Consider the following 13,943-nt stretch of genomic DNA (forward strand, 5'->3'; position numbering starts at 1 on the left):
CTAGACCACCAGGGAAGGGTACGACAGTGCAAATCGGTTCCAAGTGTGAGCTGGTACACATGTGCGATAACCTTCTATATTCATTGTGACAGGTTGTTCAAGTAAACATGTAGCAAAAGAGTAGTTCCCTGACCAGGAATCAAACCCGGGACGCGGCGGTGAGAGCGCCGAATCCTAACCACTAGACCACCAGGGAAGGGTACTACAGTGCAAATCGGGAGTCAAACTGGGAGTTGAACCACCAGGGAAGGGTACTACAGTGGAAATCGGGAGTCGAACCCGGGCCACGGCGGTGAGAGCTCCGAATCCTAACCACTAGAGCACCAGGGAAGGATAATACAGTGCAAATTGGTTCTCAGTGTGAGCTGGTACATATGTGCGATAACCTTCTATATTCATTGTGACAGGTTGTTCAAGTAAACATGTAGCAAAAGAGTAGTTCCCTGACCAGGAATCAAACCCGGGACGCGGCGGTGAGAGCGCCTAATCCTAACCACTAGACCACCAGGGAAGGGTACTACAGTGCAAATCGGGAGTCGAACCACCAGGAAAGGGTACTACAGTGGAAATCGGGAGTCGAACCTGGGCCGCAGCGGTGAGAGCGCCGAATCGTAAACACTAGACCACCAGGGAAGGGTACTACAGTGCAATTCGTTTCCCAGTTTGAAATGGTACATATAGTTGAAGTCGTAAGTTTCCATCCACTTAGGCTTGAGTCATTAAAACCTGTTTGTCAACCCCTCCACACATTTCTTGCTAACAAACGACCACAAGGGAAGGGTACAACAGTGCAAATGGGTTCCCAGTGTGAGCTGGTACATATGTGCGATAACCTTCTATATTCATTGTGACAGGTTGCACACGTAAACATGTAGCAAAAGAGCAGTTCCCTGACCTGGGAATCGAATCCTAACCACTAGACCACAAACGATCGTTTTGGCTGACGTTTAGGACATCTACTTTGTGCATGACACAAGTCATTTTTCCAACAATTGTTTACATTGGGATTATTTAACTTATAATTCACTGTATCACAAATTCAGTGGGCCAGAAGTTTACATACAATAAGTTGGCTGTGCCTTTAAACAGTTTGTAAAATTCCCGAAAATGATGTCATGGCTTTAGAAGCTTCTGATAGGCTAATTGACATCCTTTGAGTCAATTGGAGGTGTACCTGTAGATGTATTTCAAGGCCTACCTTCAAACTCAGTGCCTCTTTGCTTGACTCCATGGGAAAAGCAAAGGAAATCAGCCAAGACCTCAGAAAAAAATGTAGACCTCCACAAGTCTGGTTCCTCCTTGGGAGCAATTTCCAAACGCCTGAAGGTACCTCGCTCATCTGTAGAAACAATAGTACGCAAGTATAAACACCATGGGACCACGCAGGCGTCATACCGCTCAGGAAGGAGACGCGTTATCTCTCCTAGAGATGAACGTACTTTGGGTCGAAAAGTGCAAATCCATCCCAGAACAACAGCAAAGGACCTTGTGAAGATGCTGGAGGAAACAGGTACAAAATGGTCTATATCCACAGGCAAACGAGTCCTATATCGACATACCCCGAGAGGCCGCTCAGCAAGGAAGAAGCTACTGCTCCAAAACCGCCATAAAAAAGCCATACTACAGTTTGCGGACAAAGATCCTAGTTTTTGGAGAAATGTCCTCTGGTCTGATGAAACAAAAATCAAACTGTTTGGCCATAATGACCATTGTTATGTTTGGAGGGAAAAGGGGGAGGCTTTCAAGCCGAAGAACACCATCATGTTGTGGGGGTGCTTTGCTGCAGGAGGGTCTGGTGCACCACTAGAACACCTGGGAAGGACACTGCAGGGCAAATCGGTTTGCAATTTGAAGTGGTACATATGTGCGACAACCTACTAAATTCATAGTGACAGGTTGTACAAGTAAACATGTAGCAAAAGGGTGGTTCTCTGACCGGGAATCAAACCCGGGCCGCGGCGGTGAGAGCGCAGAATCCTAACCATTAGACCACCAGGGAAGGATAATACAGTGCAAATCGGTTCTCAGTGTGAGCTGGTACATATGTGCGATAACCTTCTATATTCATTGTGACAGATTGCACACGTAAACATGTAGCAAAAGAGCAGTTCCCTGACCGGGAATCGAATCCTAACCACTAGACCACAAGGGAAGGATAATACAGCGTAAATCGGTTCCCAGTGTGAGCTGGTACATATGTGCGATAACCTTCTATATTCATTGTGACAGGTTGCACAAGTAAACATGTAGCAAAAGAGTAGTTCCCTGACCGGGAATCGAACCCGGGCAGCGGCGGTGAGAGCGCCGAATCCTAACCACTATACCACCAGGGAAGGGTACGACAGTGCGAATCGGTTCCAAGTGTGAGCTGGTACATATGTGCGATAACCTTCTATATTCATTGTGACAGGTTGTACAAGTAAACATGTAGCAATAGAGTAGTTACCTGACCGGGAATCGAACCAGGGCCGCGGCGGTGAGAGCGCCGAATCCTAACCACTAGACCACCAGGGAAGGGTACGACAGTGCAAATCGGTTCCAAGTGTGAGCTGGTACATATGTGCGATAACATTCTGTATTCATTGTGACAGGTTGTACAAGTAAACATGTAGCAAAAGAGTAGTTCCCTGAACAGGAATCAAACCCGGGACGCGGCGGTGAGAGCGCCGAATCCTAACCACTAGACCACCAGGGAAGGGTACTACAGGGTAATTCGTTTCCCAGTTTGAAATGGTACATATAGTTGAAGTCGTAAGTTTCCATCCACTTTGGCTGGAGTCATTAAAACCTTTTGTCAACCCCTCCACACATTACTTGCTAACAAACGATAGTTTTGGCAGTCGGTTAGGACATCTGCTTTGTGCATGACACAAGTAATTTTTCCAACAATTGTTTACAGAGGGATTATTTCACTTATAATTCACTGCATCACAAATTCAGTGGGCCAGAAGTTTACATACACTAAGTTGGCTGTGCCTTTAAACAGTTTGTAAAATTCCCGAAAATGATGTCATGGCTTTAGAAGCTTCTGATAGGCTAATTGACATCCTTTGAGTCAATTGGAGGTGTACCTGTAGATGTATTTCAAGGCCTACCTTCAAACTCAGTGCCTCTTTGCTTGACTCCATGGGAAAAGCAAAGGAAATCAGGGAAGACCTCAGAAAAAAAATGTAGACCTCCACAAGTCTGGTTCCTCCTTGGGAGCAATTTCCAAACGCCTGAAGGTACCTCGCTCATCTGTAGAAACAATAGTACGCAAGTATAAACACCATGGTATGACGCAGGTGTCATACCGCTCAGGAAGGAGACGCTTTTCTCTCTCCTAGAGATGAACGTACTTTGGGTCGAAAAGTGCAAATCCATCCCTGAACAACATCAAAGGACCTTGTGAAGATGCTGGAGGAAACAGGTACAAAATGGTCTATATCCACAGGCAAACGAGTCCTATATCGACATACCCCGAGAGGCCGCTCAGCAAGGAAGAAGCTACTGCTCCAAAACCGCCATAAAAAAGCCATACTACAGTTTGGGGACAAAGATCCTAGTTTTTGCAATAACCTAGTTTTTGCGCCGAATCCTAACCACTAGACCACCAGGGAAGGGTACTACAGTGCAAATCGGTTCCCAGTGTGAGCTGGTACATATGTGCGATAACCTTCTATATTCATTATGACAGGTTGCACAAGTAAACATGTAGCAAAATAGTAGTTCCCTGACCGGGGATCAAACCCGGGCCGCGGCGGTGAGAGCGCCGAATCCTAACCACTAGACCACCAGGGAAGGGTACTACAGTGCAAATCGGTTCCAAGTGTGAGCTGGTACATATGTGCGATAACCTTCTATATTCATTGTGACAGGTTGTACAAGTAAACATGTAGCAAAATAGTAGTTCCCTGACCGGGGATCGAACCCGGGCCGCGGCGGTGAGAGCGCCGAATCCTAACCACTAGACCACCAGGGAAGGGTACTACAGTGCAAATCGGTTCCAAGTGTGAGCTGGTACATATGTGCGATAACCTTCTATATTCATTGTGACAGGTTGTACAAGTAAACATGTAGCAATAGAGTAGTTACCTGACCGGGAATCGAACCAGGGCCACGGCGGTGAGAGCGCCGAATCCTAACCACTAGACCACCAGGGAAGGGTACGACAGTGCAAATCGGTTCCAAGTGTGAGCTGGTACATATGTGCGATAACATTCTGTATTCATTGTGACAGGTTGTACAAGTAAACATGTAGCAAAAGAGTAGTTCCCTGAACAGGAATCAAACCCGGGACGCGGCGGTGAGAGCGCCTAATCCTAACCACTAGACCACCAGGGAAGGGTACTACAGTGCAAATCGGGAGTCGAACCACCAGGAAAGGGTACTACAGTGGAAATCGGGAGTCGAACCTGGGCCGCAGCGGTGAGAGCGCCGAATCGTAAACACTAGACCACCAGGGAAGGGTACTACAGTGCAATTCGTTTCCCAGTTTGAAATGGTACATATAGTTGAAGTCGTAAGTTTCCATCCACTTAGGCTTGAGTCATTAAAACCTGTTTGTCAACCCCTCCACACATTTCTTGCTAACAAACGACCACAAGGGAAGGGTACAACAGTGCAAATGGGTTCCCAGTGTGAGCTGGTACATATGTGCGATAACCTTCTATATTCATTGTGACAGGTTGCACACGTAAACATGTAGCAAAAGAGCAGTTCCCTGACCGGGAATCGAATCCTAACCACTAGACCACAAACGATCGTTTTGGCTGACGTTTAGGACATCTACTTTGTGCATGACACAAGTCATTTTTCCAACAATTGTTTACATTGGGATTATTTAACTTATAATTCACTGTATCACAAATTCAGTGGGCCAGAAGTTTACATACAATAAGTTGGCTGTGCCTTTAAACAGTTTGTAAAATTCCCGAAAATGATGTCATGGCTTTAGAAGCTTCTGATAGGCTAATTGACATCCTTTGAGTCAATTGGAGGTGTACCTGTAGATGTATTCCAAGACCTACATTCAAACTCAGTGCCTCTTTGCTTGACTCCATGGGAAAAGCAAAGGAAATCAGCCAAGACCTCAGAAAAAAAATGTAGACCTCCACAAGTCTGGTTCCTCCTTGGGAGCAATTTCCAAACGCCTGAAGGTACCTCGCTCATCTGTAGAAACAATAGTACGCAAGTATAAACACCATGGTATGACGCAGGCGTCATACCGCTCAGGAAGGAGACGCGTTCTCTCTCCTAGAGATGAACGTACTTTGGGTCGAAAAGTGCAAATCCATCCCAGAACAACAGCAAAGGACCTTGTGAAGATGCTGGAGGAAACAGGTACAAAATGGTCTATATCCACAGGCAAATGAGTCCTATATCGACATACCCCGAGAGGCCGCTCAGCAAGGAAGAAGCTACTGCTCCAAAACCGCCATAAAAAAGCCATACTACAGTTTGGGGACAAAGATCCTAGTTTTTGGAGAAATGTCCTCTGGTCTGATGAAACAAAAATCGAACTGTTTGGCCATAATGACCATTGTTATGTTTGGAGGGAAAAGGGGGAGGCTTTCAAGCCGAAGAACACCATTATGTTGTGGGGGTGCTTTGCTGCAGGAGGGTCTGGTGCACCACTAGAACACCTGGGAAGGACACTGCAGTGCAAATCAGTTCCCAGTGTGAGCTGGTACATATTTACATTTACATTTAGGTCATTTAGCAGACGCTCTTATCCAGAGCGACTTACAAATTGGTGCGATAACCTTCTATATTCATTGTGACAGGTTGCAGAAGTAAACAAGGAGCATAGACTATTTCCCTGACCGTGCATTGAACCCAGGCCGCGGCGGTGAGAGCGCCGAATCCTAACCACTAGACCACCAGGGAAGGATAATACAGTGCAAATCAGTTCTCAGTGTGAGCTGGTACATATGTGCGATAACCTTCTATATTCATTGTGACAGGTTGTACAAGTAAACATGTAGCAAAAGAGTAGTTCCCTGATCAGCAATCGAACCCGGGCCGCGGCGGTGAGAGCGCCGAATCCTAACCACTAGACCACCAGGGAAGGGTACTACAGTGAAAATCGGTTCCAAGTGTGAGCTGGTACATATGTGCGATAACCTATATTAATTGTGACAGGTTGTACAAGTAAACATGTAGCAAAAGAGTAGTAGACCACTAGGGAAGGGTACTACAGTGCAAATCGGGAGTCGAACTGGAAGTCGAACCACCAGGGAAGGGTAGTACAGTGGAAATCAGGAGTCGAACCCGGGCTGCGGCGGTGAGAGCGCAGAATCCTAAACACTAGACCACCAGGGAAGGGTACTACAGTGCAAATCAGGAGTCGAACTGAGAGTCGAACCACCAGAGAAGGGTACTACAGTGGAAATCAGGAGTCGAACCAGGGCCGCGGCAGTGAGAGCGCCGAATCCTAACCACTAGACCACCAGGGAAGGGTACTTCAGTGCAATTCGTTTCCCAGTTTGAAATGGTACATATAGTTGAATTCGTAAGTTTCCATCCACTTAGGCTGGAGTCATTAAAACCTGTTTGTCAACCCCTCCCCACATTTCTTGCTAACAAACGATCATTTTGGCAGACGGTTAGGACATTTACTTTGTGCATGACACAAGTCAGTTACATTGGGATTATTTCACTTATAATTCACTGTATCACAAATTCAGTGGGCCAGAAGTTTACATACAATGAGTTGGCTGTGCCGAAACAGCGGTGAGAGCACCGAATCCTAACCACTAGACCACCAGGGAAGGGTATTACAGTGCAAATCGGTTCCAAGTGTGTGCTGGTACATATGTGCGATAACCTTCTATATTCATTGTGACAGGTTGTAGAAGTAAAGATGTAGCAAAAGAGTAGTTCCCTGACCGGGAATCGAACCCGGGCCACGGCGGTGAGAGCGCCGAATCCTAACCACTAGACCACCAGGGAAGGGTACGACAGTGCAAATCGGTTCCAAGTGTGAGCTGGTACATATGTGCGATAACCTATATTCATTGTGACAGGTTGTACAAGTAAACATGTAGCAAAAGATTAGTTCCCTGACCGTGAATCGAACCCGGGCCGCAGCGGTGAGAGCGCCGAATCCTAACCACTAGACCACCAGGGAAGGGTACTACAGTGCAAATCGGGAGTCGAACTGGGAGTCGAACCACCAGGGAAGGGTACTACAGTGGAAATCAGGAGTCAAACCCGGGCCGCGGCGGTGAGAGCGCCGAATCCTAACCACTAGACCACCAGGGAAGGGTACTACAGTGCAATTCGTTTCCCAGTTTGAAATGCAAGGAAGCTCCTTCCTCTGCAAGGAAGAAGCTACTGCTCCAAAACCGCCATAAAAAAGCCATACTACAGTTTGGGGACAAAGATCCTAGTTTTTGCAATAACCTAGTTTTTGTGCCGAATCCTAACCACTAGACCACCAGGGAAGGGTACTACAGTGCAAATCGGTTCCCAGTGTGAGCTGGTACATATGTGCGATAACCTTCTATATTCATTGTGACAGGTTGCACAAGTAAACATGTAGCAAAAGAGTAGTTCCCTGACCGGGGATCGAACCCGGGACGCGGCGGTGAGAGCACCGAATCCTAACCACTAGACCACCCGGGAAGGATAATACAGTGAAAATTGGTTCTCAGTGTGAGCAGGTACATATGTGTGATAACCTTCTATATTCATTATGACAGGTTGTACAAGTAAACATGTAGCAATAGAGTAGTTCCCTGACCGGGAATCGAACCCGGGCCGCGGCGGTGAGAGCGCCGAATCCTAACCACTAGACACCCAGGGAAGGGTACTACAGTGCAAATCGGTTCCAAGTGTGAGCTGGTACATATGTGTGATAACCTTCTATATTCATTGTGACAGGTTGTACAAGTAAACATGTAGCAATAGAGTAGTTCCCTGACCGGGAATCGAACCCGGGCCGCGGCGGTGAGAGCACCGAATCCTAACCACTAGACCACCAGGGAAGGGTACTACAGTGCAAATCGGTTCCAAGTGTGAGCTGGTACATATGTGCGATAACCTATATTCATTGTGACAGGTTGTACAAGTAAACATGTAGCAAAAGAGTAGTAGACCACTAGGGAAGGGTACTACAGTGCAAATCAGGAGTCGAACCCGGGCTGCGGCGGTGAGAGCGCAGAATCCTAAACACTAGACCACCAGGGAAGGGTACTACAGTGCAAATCAGGAGTCGAACTGAGAGTCAAACCACCAGGGAAGGGTACTACAGTGGAAATCAGGAGTCTAACCCGGGAACCGCGGCGGTGAGAGCGCCGAATCCTAACCACTAGACCACCAGGGAAGGGTACTTCAGTGAAATTCGTTTCCCAGTTTGAAATGGTACATATAGTTGAAGTCGTAAGTTTCCATCCACTTAGGCTGGAGTCATTAAACCTGTTTGTCAACCCCTCCCCACATTTCTTGCTAACAAACAATAGTTTTGGCAGTCGGTTAGGACATCTACTTTGTGCATGACACAAGTCATTTTTCCAACAATTGTTTACAGAGGGATTATTTCACTTATAATTCACTGTATCACAAATTCAGTGGGCCAGAAGTTTACATACACAAAGTTGGCTGTGCCTTTAAACAGTTTGTAAAATTCCCGAAAATGATGTCTTGGCTTTAGAAGCTTGTGATAGGCTAATTGACATCCTTTGAGTCAATTGGAGGTGTACCTGTAGATGTATTTCAAGGCCTACCTTCAAACTCAGTGCCTCTTTGCTTGACTCCATGGGAAAAGCAAAGGAAATCAGGCAAAACCTCAGAAAAAAATGTAGACCTCCACAAGTCTGGTTCCTCCTTGGGAGCAATTTCCAAACGCCTGAAGGTACCTCGCTCATCTGTAGAAACAATAGTACGCAAGTATAAACACCATGGATGACGCAGGCGTCATACCGCTCAGGAAGGAGACGCGTTCTCTCTCCTAGAGATGAACGTACTTTGGGTCGAAAAGTGCAAATCCATCCCAGAACAACAGCAAAGGACCTTGTGAAGATGCTGGAGGAAAAAGGTACAAAATGGTCTATATCCACAGGCAAACGAGTCCTATATCGACATACCCCGAGAGGTCGCTCAGCAAGGAAAAAGCTACTGCTCCAAAACCGCCATAAAAAAAGCCATACTACAGTTTGGGGACAAAGATCCTAGTTTTTGGAGAAATGTCCTCTGGTCTGATGAAACAAAAATCGAACTGTTTGGCCATAATGACCATTGTTATGTTTGGAGGGAAAAGGGGAGGCTTTCAAGCCGAAGAACACCATCATGTTGTGGGGTGCTTTGCTGCAGGAGAGTCTGGTGCACCACTAGAACACCTGGGAAGGACACTGCAGGGCAAATCGGTTTGCAATTTGAAGTGGTACATATGTGCGACAACCTACTAAATTCATAGTGACAGGTTGCACAAGTAAACAAGGAGCATAGACTATTTCCCTGACCGGGAATCAAACCCGGGCCGCGGCGGTGAGAGCGCCGAATCCTAACCACTAGACCACCAGGGAAGGGTACTACAGTGCAAATCGGTTCCCAGTGTGAGCTGGTACATATGTGCGATAACCTTCTATATTCATTGTGACAGGTTGCACACGTAAACATGTAGCAAAAGAGCAGTTCACTGACCGGGAATCGAATCCTAACCACTAGACCACCAGGGAAGGATACTACAGTGCAATTCGTTTCCCAGTTTGAAATGGTACATATAGTTGAAGTCGTAAGTTTCCATCCACTTAGGCTGGAGTCATTAAAACTTTGGGTCGAAAAGTGCAAATCCATCCCAGAACAACAGCAAAGGACCTTGTGAAGATGCTGGAGGAAACAGGTACAAAATGGTCTACATCCACAGGCAAACGAGTCCTATATCGACATACCCCGAGAGGCCGCTCAGCAAGGAAGAAGCTACTGCTCCAAAACCGCCATAAAAAAGCCATACTACAGTTTGGGGACAAAGATCCTAGTTTTTGGAGAAATGTCCTCTGGTCTGATGAAACAAAAATCGAACTGTTTGGCCATAATGACCATTGTTATGTTTGGAGGGAAAAGGGGGAGGCTTTCAAGCCAAAGAACACCATCATGTTGTGGGGGTGCTTTGCTGCAGGAGAGTCTTGTGCACCACTAGAACACCTGGGAAGGACACTGCAGTGCAAATCGGTTTGCAATTTGAAGTGGTACATATGTGCGACAACCTACTTAATTCATAGTGACAGGTTGCACAAGTAAACAAGGAGCATAGACTATTTCCCTGACCAGGAATCAAACCCGGGCCGCGGCGGTGAGAGCGCCGAATCCTAACCACTAGACCACCAGGGAAGGATAATACAGTGCAAATTGGTTCTCAGTGTGAGCTGGTACATATGTGCGATAACCTTCTATATTCATTGTGACAGGTTGTACAAGTAAAGATGTAGCAAAAGAGTAGTTCCCTGACCGGGGATCGAACCCGGGACGCGGCGGTGAGAGCACCGAATCCTAAACACTAGACCACCCGGGAAGGATAATACAGTGAAAATTGGTTCTCAGTGTGAGCAGGTACATATGTGTGATAACCTTCTATATTCATTATGACAGGTTGTACAAGTAAACATGTAGCAATAGAGTAGCTCCCTGACCAGGAATCGAACCCGGGCCGCGGCGGTGAGAGCGCCGAATCCTAACCACTAGACACCCAGGGAAGGGTACTACAGTGCAAATCGGTTCCAAGTGTGAGCTGGTACATATGTGTGATAACCTTCTATATTCATTGTGACAGGTTGTACAAGTAAACATGTAGCAATAGAGTAGTTCCCTGACCGGGAATCGAACCCGGGACGCGGAGTCGGTGAGAGCACCGAATCCTAACCACTAGACCACCAGGGAAGGGTACTACAGTGCAAATCGGTTCCAAGTGTGAGCTGGTACATATGTGCGATAACCTATATTCATTGTGACAGGTTGTACAAGTAAACATGTAGCAAAAGAGTAGTAGACCACTAGGGAAGGGTACTACAGTGCAAATCAGGAGTCGAACCCGGGCTGCGGCGGTGAGAGCGCAGAATCCTAAACACTAGACCACCAGGGAAGGGTACTACAGTGCAAATCAGGAGTCGAACTGAGAGTCAAACCACCAGGGAAGGGTACTACAGTGGAAATCAGGAGTCTAACCCGGGCCGCGGCGGTGAGAGCGCCGAATCCTAACCACTAGACCACCAGGGAAGGGTACTTCAGTGAAATTCGTTTCCCAGTTTGAAATGGTACATATAGTTGAAGTCGTAAGTTTCCATCCACTTAGGCTGGAGTCATTAAAACCTGTTTGTCAACCCCTCCCCACATTTCTTGCTAACAAACAATAGTTTTGGCAGTCGGTTAGGACATCTACTTTGTGCATGACACAAGTCATTTTTCCAACAATTGTTTACAGAGGGATTATTTCACTTATAATTCACTGTATCACAAATTCAGTGGGCCAGAAGTTTACATACACAAAGTTGGCTGTGCCTTTAAACAGTTTGTAAAATTCCCGAAAATGATGTCATGGCTTTAGAAGCTACTGATAGGCTAATTGACATCCTTTGAGTCAATTGGAGGTGTACCTGTAGATGTATTTCAAGGCCTACCTTCAAACTCAGTGCCTCTTTGCTTGACTCCATGGGAAAAGCAAAGGAAATCAGGCAAAACCTCAGAAAAAAATGTAGACCTCCACAAGTCTGGTTCCTCCTTGGGAGCAATTTCCAAACGCCTGAAGGTACCTCGCTCATCTGTAGAAACAATAGTACGCAAGTATAAACACCATGGGACCACGTAGGCGTCATACCGCTCAGGAAGGAGACGCGTTCTCTCTCCTAGAGATGAACGTACTTTGGGTCGAAAAGTGCAAATCCATCCCAGAACAACAGCAAAGGACCTTGTGAAGATGCTGGAGGAAAAAGGTACAAAATGGTCTATATCCACAGGCAAACGAGTCCTATATCGACATACCCCGAGAGGTCGCTCAGCAAGGAAAAGCTACTGCTCCAAAACCGCCATAAAAAAGCCATACTACAGTTTGGGGACAAAGATCCTAGTTTTTGGAGAAATGTCCTCTGGTCTGATGAAACAAAATCGAACTGTTTGGCCATAATGACCATTGTTATGTTTGGAGGGAAAGGGGGAGGCTTTCAAGCCGAAGAACACCATCATGTTGTGGGGGTGCTTTGCTGCAGGAGAGTCTTGTGCACCACTAGAACACCTGGGAAGGACACTGCAGGGCAAATCGGTTTGCAATTTGAAGTGGTACATATGTGCGACAACCTACTAAATTCATAGTGACAGGTTGCACAAGTAAACAAGGAGCATAGACTATTTCCCTGACCGGGAATCAAACCCGGGCCGCGGCGGTGAGAGCGCCGAATCCTAACCACTTGACCACCAGGGAAGGGTATACAGTGCAAATCGGTTCCCAGTGTGAGCTGGTACATATGTGCGATAACCTTCTATATTCATTGTGACAGGTTGCACACGTAAACATGTAGCAAAAGAGCAGTTCACTGACCGGGAATCGAATCCTAACCACTAGACCACCAGGGAAGGATACTACAGTGCAATTCGTTTCCCAGTTTGAAATGGTACATATAGTTGAAGTCGTAAGTTTCCATCCACTTAGGCTGGAGTCATTAAAACTTTGGGTCGAAAAGTGCAAATCCATCCCAGAACAACAGCAAAGGACCTTGTGAAGATGCTGGAGGAAACAGGTACAAAATGGTCTACATCCACAGGCAAACGAGTCCTATATCGACATACCCCGAGAGGCCGCTCAGCAAGGAAGAAGCTACTGCTCCAAAACCGCCATAAAAAAGCCATACTACAGTTTGGGGACAAAGATCCTAGTTTTTGGAGAAATGTCCTCTGGTCTGATGAAACAAAAATCGAACTGTTTGGCCATAATGACCATTGTTATGTTTGGAGGGAAAAGGGGGAGGCTTTCAAGCCAAAGAACACCATCATGTTGTGGGGGTGCTTTGCTGCAGGAGAGTCTTGTGCACCACTAGAACACCTGGGAAGGACACTGCAGTGCAAATCGGTTTGCAATTTGAAGTGGTACATATGTGCGACAACCTACTTAATTCATAGTGACAGGTTGCACAAGTAAACAAGGAGCATAGACTATTTCCCTGACCAGGAATCAAACCCGGGCCGCGGCGGTGAGAGCGCCGAATCCTAACCACTAGACCACCAGGGAAGGATAATACAGTGCAAATTGGTTCTCAGTGTGAGCTGGTACATATGTGCGATAACCTTCTATATTCATTGTGACAGGTTGTACAAGTAAAGATGTAGCAAAAGAGTAGTTCCCTGACCGGGAATCGAACCCGGGCCGCAGCGGTGAGAGCGCCGAATCCTAACCACTAGACCACCAGGGAAGGGTACGACAGTGCAAATCGGTTCCAAGTGTGAGCTGGTACATATGTGTGATAACCTTCTATATTCATTGTGACAGGTTGTACAAGTAAACATGTAGCAATATAGTAGTTCCCTGACCGGGAATCGAACCCGGGCCGCGGCGGTGAGAGCGCCGAATCCTAACCACTAGACCACCAGGGAAGGGTACTACAGTGCAATTCGTTTCCCAGTTTGAAATGGTACATATAGTTGAAGTCGTAAGTTTCCATCCACTTAGGCTGGAGTCATTAAAACCTGTTTGTCAACCCCTCCCCACATTTCTTGCTAACAAACGATCGTTTTGGCAGACGGTTAGGACATCTACTTTGTGCATGACACAAGTCATTTTTCCAACAATTGTTTACATTGGGATTATTTCACTTATAAGTCACTGTATCACAAATTCAGTGGGCCAGAAGTTTACATACAATAAGTTGGCTGTGCCTTTAAACAGTTTGTAAAATTCCCGAAAATGATGTCATGGCTTTAGAAGCTTCTGATAGGCTAATTGACATCCTTTGAGTCAATTGGAGGAGTACCTGTAGATG

At 46.5% G+C, this 13,943-nt stretch overlaps 4 non-coding genes across 4 annotated transcripts; all 4 read right to left on the reverse strand.

The window, feature by feature from the left end:
- Positions 1–3,889: 3,889 nt before the first annotated feature.
- trnae-cuc lies at positions 3,890–3,961 on the reverse strand. Its single transcript has one exon. It is a non-coding gene; the product is annotated as a tRNA-Glu (tRNA).
- A 2,900-nt stretch (positions 3,962–6,861) lies between these two features.
- trnae-cuc lies at positions 6,862–6,933 on the reverse strand. Its single transcript has one exon. It is a non-coding gene; the product is annotated as a tRNA-Glu (tRNA).
- A 965-nt stretch (positions 6,934–7,898) lies between these two features.
- trnae-cuc lies at positions 7,899–7,970 on the reverse strand. Its single transcript has one exon. It is a non-coding gene; the product is annotated as a tRNA-Glu (tRNA).
- Positions 7,971–13,485: 5,515 nt separating this feature from the next.
- On the reverse strand, positions 13,486–13,557 carry trnae-cuc. Its single transcript has one exon. It is a non-coding gene; the product is annotated as a tRNA-Glu (tRNA).
- Between the last annotated feature and the right edge of the window lie 386 nt (positions 13,558–13,943).

Source organism: Oncorhynchus gorbuscha, unplaced genomic scaffold, assembly GCF_021184085.1.
Source record: "Oncorhynchus gorbuscha isolate QuinsamMale2020 ecotype Even-year unplaced genomic scaffold, OgorEven_v1.0 Un_scaffold_1926, whole genome shotgun sequence".
NCBI classification, from domain to species: domain Eukaryota; kingdom Metazoa; phylum Chordata; class Actinopteri; order Salmoniformes; family Salmonidae; genus Oncorhynchus; species Oncorhynchus gorbuscha.